Here is a 13,740-nt window from a genome sequence, read left to right as displayed (position 1 = left end):
CACTTTCTTCCTAAACATTTTAAGCATCAAAGTCTTTTATTCGGTTACATACTGTGGTTATTTTGGAAAAATATTTACGTGCCCCTTCTGACTATATTAAGTTTTCATACAGTACTTCATAAAAAGTTATAATGTTTTAACCTTTTCTATGAATATTTGCACTCGTTATAGCAGTAAAAAATGCATACTTTTTAGAATTTGATAAATAGGGAACATAATGTAGAATTGCGTATCTAAAGAAATTAAATACCGATATAATTATATTCATATAGCTCAAATTATCACAGTAATACACTGCATATTAAATCAGTACAACTTTTATTTTTTTACTGTAACAACAAGTGGTGTTTTTACTATAGTACGTATTCGTAGAAAAGGATAAAACGTTATAGCTTTTTATGACGTACACAACACAAGCTTAATAGTGTTAGAACAAGCACATTAAAACCAGAACCCATGTTAGTTACCAAGTTAAAGACTTTGATGCATAAATTATTTATGCATAATTAAAATATTTATGATGAAGGTGGAAGGTTGTGTACTTTTATCCAACTAAGCAATCTTGCTTTCATAAAATATACCAACTTTTAATGTTTAATGATTAACATGCTGTAATACACAGTTTAAAATTATGAAAAGTCTGAAGAGTATACAAAAAGATTGTCTCTCAGCAGTGACCGGGATTCTAAGCCGGACTTTTTCTGGCAACAGTTCAAATGCTGTACGTGGGACGTTAAGCTTTATTATCTCCACCTGGCGGTTTTATAAGGTGCTTCCGGATACTATTACCATATTTCAATTTGCATGCGATATAATGCAGTATGATGTGCCACGCCCACTGTGTTTTGACGCATTTTGAATGGCCGGATCCCAGTTAATCCTATCATATAAGTTCTACAGAAGGATCTACAGAATAATGGTAGTATTCTCATCACAAGAAGACCATTACTACACAAGAAGCTGAGGATGAAACTGCAGGGAAGCCAACAGCAATGTCTCAGGACTTAATCAATGCAGCTTTTTCAAGCTATCTGTAGTGACTATACTCTCCTACCAATGACACTTGTACCTCCCAGTCATTTGGTCTCTTGTACACAACAATAAGCATATCAACCTAAATCTCTGCATCACAGATGCTAATGTCCATCATGGTGTTCTACAGAAAACCTTGATTTATAACTAAAAAGGAATTGTCTCTGCTGCTGGCTAGTCCACCTTGACATAGTGGAAACTCCAACATACTGAAGTGTAAAAGTGTTGTTCTCTGGAAATGTAGAGAATATTAGTTCCTCTCTATACAGCATATTTATTTCTTGATTCTCACAAGGCTTGACATTCAACAAGTTAGTCATCATCTCATCTTTTATTGGATCCCCAATCTGCTTACTCATTATTGAGTGATTCATTGAAAAGTTAGTTACTCGAGTGTACAATGTTCTATCAAAAATGATACATAAACCCAAATGAAGCCAAGATGCAATCAATTAAGAAAATGTATACTTTTTTTCTAAATAGAGATGCATACATGAACAGAGAAATAATTTTCTTTCGTGGATGAGTAAATTTATTATATACTCTCTGTCTGATCAGTAAGTACACTGCATAGCATATGTACATATAACAAATTACGCTCACTAAACCTAATCAAATAATAATAATACATTTCTGAAAAGAAGGAGTTACTGATTAGAACCAACCCTCTGTAGTGGCAAGGCATATTATCACACTAAGAATTAAGTGGTGTGAAAAAATTCTAATAATCTTTCTGTTGCCTTTACCAGACAATATAAGCCTATAAGCTTAGGCCACTATGGAAAAGATTACAAATGCAGCTGAAAGGGGGTTAAATTGAGTCTGTTTTGGAATTTCCCTTGAATTATCACAAAACACAGCTCCTCTAAGTTTGGGATACACCAGGATTTACCATTTGGACTGACGCCCTGGAACAAAGTCAATTATCCAAGTGATGACCAATCAATGAGGAACCTGCTGGATAGGAATACTATAAAGGTGCCCATGGAGCAAGCTGAAGCTGTGTTGAAACCTCTTCCTTCTCTATAGCAAATTGGACACACCTGTCTTTATTGACTCCTCTAGAATGGAATTCCAAAGCAGGAAAGGTATCATCTGATGTGCCCTGTGCTTAATTGGGACATTCCTCAAGCATAGCAGGTAGAAAGGGCAGGGAGCTGCATTTAAGCTCTTGCAGGGAGGGAGTGTGTTGGTGGATTTCTGAATAGAGTTTAGATAGTACAGGAGTGTTTAACTTCTCTACTTTACCAACGGCAAACCTATGTCTTGTTCATATTTGAGAAATCAGCAAGAGACAATGAAGACTTGCAAGGATTTTGCTAGGCATAGGATTTAGTAAAGATGGATCCAGAGAGAATTTATGTTTTTCTATTGTGTATTGTATTCCTGGATTAGCTTGAATTCTCTGTAGTCTTTATAGCCTAAAACATTTTTTGCAACATAAGAATTCACGTGACTCACAAACCAATTGTAAATTCCACTTGATTAGTGGAGTTATAGATGGACCTATCTACTGACAGCTTGAATATCAAGAGTGTGTTCGATAGAATCACTATACTCTGAGGCCTTACCACGATCTCCACAGTTCTCATCCGTCCAAATCTGACACCCAAATGTCATTGTTGGCATTATAACTTCGAAAACTAATGTACTGTTCTAAATTCATTTATGATCAAATTTAGTTCAGAACAGTGAATCAATGTTTACTTGTCTTTGAGTTGTTTGCCAGGGCAGACCCTGCCCAGGAAGAGGGAGGGGCAGCTGAACCAGGACTGATAGGCATTAGAGCTGGAGGAGTTGGTATTCTCTTGGCAATCTAGTGGTGTATTTTCTTCCCCATTGTCAAAAGAGAGAGTCCTTGTGCCTTAACATAAAGAGAAAGATGGGCAATCTCAGAGTACAAGTATACAGTATTGTTCTTATGCAATATTTAATCATATTAAACATTTTAAGTGCAAAGTTATCCATCTATGATGATACAACAAGAGATCACTGCAATTCAACAAAGAAAAATATGTAACATAATACTGCTTTGTTAATTTTGTACATTTAATTTTACTTTTGCATTTGGATAATTTTAGTAGAGGAACAAAATAGGTATTCTGTTGTTTCAATGGGAGACTTGGTACAGTATATCTCTTAGAGAAAACAGACCAGCACCTGTGACTGTGCATGAAACCTTAAAGAGAGTTTGACCATAAAGAAAAATGACCTATTCTTCTATCTATGATACAGAAATAGATTTTACAGCATGGTTCAATAATAACAGCTTTTGTCAGCATTAACCTCTTAGTTCAGATTGTTTGTACACTTGGCCTATAATTTAATCATTTAACCTTTTCTTCCACACTTGATAACATACTTAAGACTTTGCCTATAGGGTTAAGCCACATCAGAATTTATATAACTTTTCCAACCCTTTGGAAGCAGAAAAAAACACTTTTGTTTAAATTGTTGTAATTTATTTCATAAGTAGGCATAATTAAATATTAATTTCTACCTCCCCTCCCACCCTCTTGTTCCAAGTCTAACAAAATGAAATGAATCCTTGATCTAATTGGTACAGCTGTGGATTTTCACCTTTGGGTCAAGAGCTAAAAATTCTCTTGTGTCCCCTGGGAGTTTTAGCTAGACTGAAATAGGAGCAATTTTATTACCCATTAATGAGCAGGGCAATTAAAGGAGTGCTGTAACACAAAAAATCTGATGACTATAATTATGACTGTATAATCTTATTTGCAGCAGAAATTACCCTTTAGCGTCAATACACCAGGATGATATTTTGTCATGCAACAGTTATGAAAGTGTGGGTGTTTGTCTCGAGCATATTTAGCATGATTTGACCACAATGAAGATACTGTAGATACATATTGTAGCACAGTGAGACTAGAATGGATTCAGAAGCAGTGACTTTGACTACTGGAGGAAATAAGGAATACAATGATCTCAGCTGACAATTTCAGTTGTTTATATATAGTATTTGCCCTTTCAGTCATTCCCTGTCTTTCTGTTCTAGCCTTTGTGGAAAGTATAGTGTACTTCAGGTGGTATCATGTTTTCTGTCCTGTTTTTGTGACTGACCTCTTAATGCTGTGCATGTGTTTTTTTGCTTTGTCTCTTGGCAGTATCAACTCAACAAATGAAGGACTGTAAAGTTTGCTACACAGCTGTTCCTAAACAAACGGCTTCTAAATCCAACCCTGCCCAGAACTTGCAATTAAAAAAGTATAATGATTGTTTATCTGTAGCATGTTTTTGAAGAGCTCACAAAATGGACTAATTTAGAATTCTGTAATACTTTTTTTCTCACAATACAGTGTTGTTATTAATAACAGCAAGGTCTCTTGTGTCAGATTTGTGTAATGAAATATGAGAACTATAGCCATTTTGATGTGGTGGTTGCATAATTGACCGAAATCCCACAGTATGATTCATTCTTCTTTTTCTGAATTTAATTTCATCCTTTCACCCACACATTTTCACATTTTTAATCAATAGTGTACATCAGCAGTCTTGCTGGTGATCCACAAAGAGAAGAAGAGACATAGATATGTAAAACTACATGAGCACACTTTTAAATCTTTTTTTTAAAACCTACTGGTGTATATAATTAACTCTAGAAAAAAAGTGTGGTCCAAACAAGACCAGGCTTATGCTTCTAAATGCAGACCATTTAAACATTTTTATTTTATGCTGGATTAGGTACAAGGAACAGGAGGAATTACTGAAATGAACATGGACTACAGTTCTGTTTTGTTTTTTGTTTTTTTGTAATAACAGTATGAACTTGTATCAAAATTGCATACAGTCACCCATGGCAGCATTTAGAGGAATAGAATGAGACATTGTGATTGGATTACAAATTCAAATTCACTGAGTTGCACATTTCATGATAATATGATATCATGCTATTGCTTGTATGTACTGGAATTCTGTTGCAATTTGGCTCATGGTATTATACTCAAAATACCAGCTCAGGTTAAAGTACCTGGTTCTGAGTATCAGTATAAAAATGTATATTTGATCTATAATGTGTACATTCTTTGCCAGTTCTTAGGTTTTTCAGGTTTTAAGAAGATGTTGAAAAAAACACAAGATTAATCACCATCTCTACAATGCTGGTTAGGTTTCCTAAATGCACACTGTATTTTCATTTGAGTTTATTTAAGACTGTCTGTTGCCATTGTAGATGGTTGGAATCTAAACATTTGTTGACTTAATGCCACTTTTTATCATGAGGATTGTAATTTTGGAATTTCATATATCAAGGTAACATCCTCCATTCCCAAGAACAGGAGGACCCTTTGGAAGACCTGTTGGCAAAATCCAAGAATCTCCAGTAAGTTGTAAGCAGTTGAGTCAATAAATGTTGATGGTTCCACTCCACCGACTCAACCCCGCTTTAGACAGTCCCTTCTCTGATCCCACGGAACCTATCAATGGAGAGCTGCACAAGTATGAAGCTGAAACATTTGAGGCCTCATTGATTTCCACAAGCAACAATTTTCTTAGCAGAAGTAATGCCAGCCTTTGAAATCTGTGATGAGAGAAGAGATCAAACTGCAATTTATATTGTTAGAAAGGAAAAGAAAAAGTAATTATGCCTTTGAAATCTAAAAGGAAGGGATGCATGTTCTACTTCTTGTTTCCATGAAACAGGAACATCAACTTCATATCAAACCGTGAACTTGGTCATGAATGACCAAAACCAGAATTAAAGGTTAGGTAATGTTAATCACAGTGTAATAGATTGTGGAATAGATATCTGCTTCTTCTTCATTTTTCTGTATTGGACTAAATTATTACAAAATTACACTGAAAGTGTAATTTAACCCAATACAGAGAAATAGAAAAAAAAAGAATTAAACTGAAAATTGGATGTGGCAAGATTTGTACATTTGTATTATAAAATTGGAAGCCTGAAGTCAATTCTCTTATTACAAACTTAACCAGAGGTTAAGTTTAAAACTTTCAATGATTAGAATAATGCATTTTGCCTTCTTCTCGAGCTGCTTATGTTGCTTATGCTGCTTACAGAGGCCTACCACATTATTCAGTGGGGTTCTTCATATTTTGTTCAGTAAGTATACCTCCCCATGCAATTTGTTAGGAACATACAGTAAATGAGTCATAATGTAGCTGAAAATGTCTGAAGCAAGATTTTATTCAACCTTGGGTAACATAATATGTCTGTGTTATTACTTAACTACAGTAGCTCATAACTGTTGTTCTAGAATCCTGAATAAGACACCAGAGTCAGTATGGTTTTGAAACTGAGCAAACACTAAGCTACTGTACAGTATGTTCATTTAATAGAAGAAAAACCTCTTGAGAGTAAAAACATACTCTATAAACACAGAAAGTACAGCAGGCCGTAAATGCAATTAAACAGTGATTTACATTTAAAGTTTTAAATAACATCTAGGGTTTTTGAGTCTATTTTTTAAAATTACATCGTGACAGCATAAAATATTGTTTTGCATTTCCATTTTGGAGAGTCCTTCAGTCAAAAAACTAGTGGCCTTATACTTTAGTTGACCTTTGTTTTTTGTTTATCTACCACCTATTTTTTCAGCACATTCATTTTTTTATTGAGTCCATCTTTCTTTAATGTGCATAATGTGATGTATAAAAGCTCTGACACATATTACTGTCAATATTAACATGCTCTCGGCAAACTGAACTCAGAAATGAAAACTGATTCCAGACACACACCCATAATAGCAATTGATTTAGTCTTAATAGACAAGGCTGAACAACTGATATACACTGCACCAAGCATGTCTGATATAACTAGGTTCTAATTACTGTGCACTTGCAAGGTAAACAGGCAAATGTTGAATAAAGCACATATAATGGAAACACCTTTTAGGCTATTGACGCACAATACATTTGCTTGAATAAAAAGGTAGCATTTTGTTACTGTAGTTTGCTTTTAGCTTTGCAGTAGACATCAATGTTTACAGATGGAGCTATCTAGAACATGCAAGGTGTCGGGTGGTTTATTGCTTTAGGCACCACGATATCATGGACAGCACCATGTCATAGCATTTTTATTATTTTTAATACAGGACTACAGTACTTATTTCATTAAATACAACGATTACGTTGTTGAGACAGGATGTTGTTACCACATTGCTTTGACCACTTCAGATGAGATACAATATGGTATAACACTAATATTGTCACACTCCCCCATTTAATAGAATTACTGTTTTTTATTACATTTCACGAGGAATGACAACGCCCCAAAATCAAAGCTTGGCAAACTATTGGAGTGAATATTTGGCTTAACCCGCTTGGCTGAGGGCCGACCTCCTGGCCATAGGACGAGGAGGCCAGGACCCCCCCGCAAGGTAACCAAGGGGAAGCTGCAGAGGTGGAGTTGGGGTGGAGGTGGGATGCAAAAGTTGCACGCGAGGGAGAGGGAGATATCGCATTTGGTATTTATAGCATTCGATGTAGGAAGGACAAAGGGACTGATTGCTAATTGCTGACAGCTGGGGATGATTGAGCGTGGTTCAATTACTGAAACCATAGTTTAAGTGAGGCTTTTCTCACTGAAACTATGTCATCCCTCCCGAACTTTAGTTAAATAAACTCCATATAGTATACAGCATTATTAGTAATTGTATAAATGGAATTAGAAAACAATATTTTATTTTAGATTATTATTATTAAATATATATTATACATAGTGGCTTTAAAAAGATATTGTATTTAAAAGCAAATAAGCACAAAAAAACAAAAGAGAGGCTAGATTAAAATATGCTTTAAGTAGTGATTTTAATTACTTTGTTGGTTGTGTACAGTAAGTTGCATTTATACAAGGACATAAATAAAACATTTACAATAATTTTGGAATTTTAGAGTGGCTTTTATTTTATATTTCTAAGATAATTTTGGGAACTTTTTTATTTTTAAATGGACTATTTAAAATGGAACAGCATGTGTTTTTAAACACAGCATGTGTTTCCTTTACTGCATGTAGGTTTCAGGTTTTTAAGTCTTTAAGTCTTATAAGTGTCCAAGGCATTTTCCCTTTGCAGAAAATGTCTTACTCCATGAACCACCAATGCATCAGTCTGATTGGACAACTGAATGTGCAAGACAATGGAACACTGACCTGTTGTCCATTGACAGGTCGATTTACACGATAAAGACACATCTCACGTACTGTAACTTTATGACTTTTTGCCAACAGGTGGCAAAGTTTTGGAGCATGGGAGGGAAAATTAATACCAATGCTCTCTCCTCAAATTCCATTTACTTGACATGATATTCCCTAGACCCATTTTTATTTTAAGTTTTTTTTTTAGTCAAAGAGAAACTTCATATGCACATATATTAAATATGAACCCATAAAAAAACATTGTGGTTCTAGCATTTCCTCAGAAAAGTCACATTTAAAATAAAAATTTTAATAAATTTGAACAAATTAGAAAATCTTTATTTTTTCTGTATTACAAATCAAATAAAATAGATGAAATTAAAATATGCAAAGAACAAATAAAGGTTTATTCCATACTTAAAAGAGAAGAAAAGAAACAAAACCTTTCGGCTGTGGAGGCTTCTTTGGGCCTGAACACTTCGAGGTGTCCACGAAGTGGTGTCAGTTAGTTACCGCTAACGTGGGTTTTTAAGAGCATTCTAGATGGCTGCACCTGTATCTGCCTGTTTTACAATTTTTGATTTTTTCTATTTCTTTTTTTTAAATGAAAGCTTTTATTCAAACTGGAATGACCTGTTTTCTACATTACAATATAAAACTTGTAAATAAGAAGTTATAATTAATATTATCTTACAGTACATTATAGCTAACGCTGTGATGAACCGAGGACATTTTTATTTATTTTTTTCTCATGCCCAGGGGAAAATACATTAGGTTAGTTGCAAATTAAATATGTCGGAATCAGAATATGCTATTGTCTAAAAGCTGATAATGTTATAACCCCGTGTGAAGCCACATGGGTGGCTATCACTTAAGGACATGATACTGTATACTGTAGAGGGCACACAATGACTGACATGCCTATCACAGCCTGTTTTCTCCCTGCTACACATACTCTCCTCTGAAATTAGTGTTCTCATACGTCCCCTCACCAAGGTGTCCTAGGACACAAGGAGTCTAATATAATTTCCTTCACTCACTCCATCTGAGCCAGTTCACGCACTGAACACCACTTAGTAATAATGGCTACACCTGTTACTCATTCAGACAATAAGTCCTTCCAGCTGTAGTGTTTCTCATGGAGAAACCTCAGGCAGCATTACACCAGGTAACAACTAAACTCTCCTAATGATAAACTGTGTTTAATAAACTAAATATTCTTAAATATAAATATTATGTAAATAGGTCAGTTTTATTCACTTAATTTGTATGCATTAACCATGCCATTTAATTTGCTTGTATTTAATTAAAGTGCAAACTCAGTAATCCCTGTTAGGGGAATCAGCAACTGTTATTACTGTAGGTCATTTTGTATCTTTTCCTAGTCTTGACCCAGGATATATTCCCAGAGGGCTAACAAATTCTTTCTGCGTCTACGCTCAAATGCACCAACTTCTTTGGACACGGTCAAAAGACCTAAAATATTCCTTCTTTTTCCATTTAGCCATTTTCTATGTAAAAAAAGGCTTGAGTTGGATCATGTACTGTATGTGGCTTCTCTATCTAAGACATTATCAAAAGTATAAACTTTTCTAGGTGATACATGTAGATTCTGGCATTTATGTTGCTCTTTTCAGAACAGAATGGACACCGTCAATCATATTTGATTAACTTACATATCCATAATTCAGTTGCATTTAGGTCACACTTTATTTCACAAAACATAATATTTAATGTTTTTACTCGAGATAGGAAATGCATTACCATAGTTTCAGTGAGGCTTTTCTCAAGGTGGAACAAGCAAACTGGCATAAGATGCCACATGCTACTACTGTACAGTACATGTACTACCTACATATGCTACTATATGCTACTATGTATGCTATATACAGTATATATGCTATATATTCTACATATATATATGCTAGTATATGCATTACCCTGATGGTGACAAAAAGGGTTTTCAATAGCATCCTTGGGTGCCTCAGTGCATGGAAAGCAATACCCTGGAAGACAGATTACATCACACTCATGGAAAACCACAATTAACAAGGTCATGTCACAGTAATCTGACAATCCTAGGCAAAAAAAAACTTCTGATTCACATATTCCTGATTCTAGATCTAATATAGAAAATTCTCTATAATCATCTTATTCAGGAATTACCAAAACCACTGGCTACAGGTTAAAATGTAATTATTCTTTGCCTAGTTTTCAACTTTCTTTGGGAGGACATTGTAGATTATTCTAAAGGAAAATATAATATTCAGCCTTTTATTTCCACAAAACATTCACAAAGACAGTTACCAGCAGTGTAATGAGTCTGGATATCGTTTTCAGGACATGTCATGGTACTTAAAGCTAAATGATAATTTAATTTGTAGTTTAATTTGTAATCTATTCAAATTTCATGTCTGCATTTTAGTTCATAAGTCATTCAATAAACATACATGTTCATTTTGATTAAATTTCATTGCAATGTGTCTGAAATCCTTTAAGCACAAGAGTAAGAAACACTTGTCATTTCACAGGAGGAAAGCTTGTTTTACCTTTCAGTAGAATGTCAGAGATCAAAGCAATATAGAATCTATGAAAAAAAAAGCATTCCATCTATCTGATGAAACTTCGTTTATATTTTAGCCCCCTTGATAACCTACTAATTAATGGAAAGGGCATTATAAAAACCTACGAACCTATGATATAGTTAATAATTAAACCATGTCATTAAAGTTATTTTACAATCACTGTGAACGTTTTTTTCATGAGAGAGAGACAAGGTAAAAAAATGCATTAACAGCCATGATGTGCTAAATATAATGTTATTAAATTATACTGGTTACAAAGAAACTAGGTAGCCCTTAGGTTTTGTGCATAGAGCTGATACAGCCAGGGTCTGTTATTGGATGTTAACTGTTTGATCATAATGATGAAGGTAACTGTCTCATTGTTCATCTGCCTGTGAACAGAGTAGCTTTAACCCATTGACCAGTGGATGGGCTATGTCACTACACAATATGCTGTATGAAGCTTAAGTTTTGCATGTACCTTTATCTAAAATACTTCTGCAAGATGACAGACTTTACATGATCAATGTTTCAATGTAAACATATTTATTTTATTTTTTAGGTAATGAGTTTATAGCTAAGTATAGTTTTTGTTAACTTGATCCTACGCAAGTATCGATAAGACTGAAGAGATGTGACTCCACACTGTTTAATTGAATTTCTGTGCTTCAGGATACATGACTTTCCTAAGTGTTCCTGTTGTTGTTAAGCTATTCCATTCCAAGCTAAAATAGCCCTGTTCAGATTCCAGGCTGCACTTCCGGAACACCAGGTCAGATATTTCATTACTAGTGGTTCAGGAGTTGAAATTTTACCAGGAGCAGTAGAAAACAGAAAATTATTTGTGGTGTGACTGTGAGAAAATTACCTTTCACAGCAACAGATATTAGACCACAGAAAGAAGGCTGAAAACATATTAGCTGCAATGTTTTACTTCAAGGCTGTGTGTCATACGGAGCTCTACGTTTTCCTCCTGGTCTTTCCATGTACCACTAGTGGACGTCTTGTAACCAGATGGTTTTATGAATCCATCAGCGAAACAAAGATCAGCTCCAAGACTGCAAAAACACAACACTTCTTTTATTGGTGCTGCAGTGATTTTCATAACAGTTATAAAATCTATAAGTAAATTAAATGTGGCTATGAGATTTATATTTTTTAATTTCATTCAGGTTTTTTTTCAGAGTTTTCCATTCATGTAATTTTATTTCTAAACATATCTGGCTTGTTTGGTTATAACATCAGTAATTGTAATTGTTTTAATATTTATATATTGTATATAATGCTTCATATATATATTTTAAATTTAACATGTCTAAGCAGAGTGATGCATTGACAGATCAGTGGTAGAATTCTTTCCTGCCATGTGGGTGGACTGGGTTTCTCTCCGCTTAATTGAACAAATTGCCCCTTGGACATAATAAAGGCTAATTCTCTTAATATAAAATATAATAAATAATATGTATATTATATTGGTATTTGTATTAATTGTAGATAGCATAGTATGTTAAATATTAAAATAATATTCATAATAAATAACAATAACATGAATGAACCTGCATGGTGCAGAGCTACTGTAGCAAACATGATACCCTGGGGATTTTCACAAAGAAAGATTATTCAGTTAGCTGGGTATATATAAAAATAGTTTATTTTATAGTCTGTAAATTTGTTTTTTTTCCAAATTTACATATGCATTAAAATAATTTATATTTTGTCTTAAAGCTAATTAGACAATCAAAATTATAGAACTAAACTAAAATAAATATGAAAAGATAGTTTGTTCTTTATTTTCATGAAATATAAATACATATTTTTTTTAATAAATAATATTTATAAATAATGGGATTTTTTATACATAATTTATACATAAAAGGAAGCTATCTTGGCCTTGTTGGGCTTAAATGCAAAACTTCTTTAATACTGTTAAAGTTCTCTCTCTCTCACCCACTGTCTCTGTCATTTGTCTTGCCCTCTCTCTGGCTCTCGTTCCTCTGTCACGGATACCTCTAATTAAGCATAGTGTGAGATGTAAAAAAGTTATAACATGGAATGCTGCAGGTGTGATTTGAATTTCTGCTCCTGGAAAAATGAATACATGTATACCCCACTATTTTTTTTTATTTTAAAGGAATAAGTAAACACCACAAGAACCATATTTAGTCTTGAGCTGTGTATTAAAAAATGTGTGTTGGAAATGCTGTAGGCCTCATTATAGGCCTGCAATGTAAGAGAAGATTAGCAATAAGCATTTTTTTGGGGGGGGGGGTACAGTAACTAGAAAGTATTTAAATTTGTCATAGTCAAAGGGATATTCAATTGTCAATGTTAATTGTAAGGAAATGGTAATTGCTTTGGAATCATATAATTCACTAAAGAAAAATATACTAAAAAGTCATCTTACTTATCTGATACTGAAGCTGTGTTTGCTTTCATCTATTTTTATATAAACTCAAATACTGATATAGCTTGGAATCTTCAAAGCTGTTTGTAATAGATACTATATGAGAAATAATTGTACAGCATTACACAGCCTTGAAATACTACAGGGTATTATTGGGTATTAGAGAGAAGCATAACATTTCTGATGAGCAGGTGTAAGGTTAGACCTGAATAATCAGTATGTTCCAAACACTGCATTAATTAGATTCCAATAAAGACAGTCAATTAAATATATAAATAATGCATGTCTACATCACATACAACAACTGTTTCTTTTTATTCTGTATGAGAAAATGAAGGATCTATGCAGCAGCACACCTAATTTAAAATTAATAATGTATCAGAATTACCTTGAGAAATTATTGTTGAACAATTGCACACAATCAAGAATGTCTTGTGCGTCCTCTCAGCTATACTACAGTACACACCCTTATGTCTTTCACCGTATGGAGTCTTTGAAGTGTACGCTTTTAATTTTAATAATTTTTTGATCAGCAGATCTATTATATACATGTACTGGAACTATCTTCATATTTTTAATTATGCACTACAGTGATGTTTAATAAGGCTTTTACATGACCCCACTCCCAT

Source organism: Lepisosteus platostomus, chromosome 21 (assembly GCF_059453375.1).
Source record: "Lepisosteus platostomus isolate fLepPlt1 chromosome 21, fLepPlt1.hap1, whole genome shotgun sequence".
Lineage (NCBI taxonomy): Eukaryota > Metazoa > Chordata > Actinopteri > Semionotiformes > Lepisosteidae > Lepisosteus > Lepisosteus platostomus.
Note: the sequence above shows the minus strand (reverse complement) of the source record.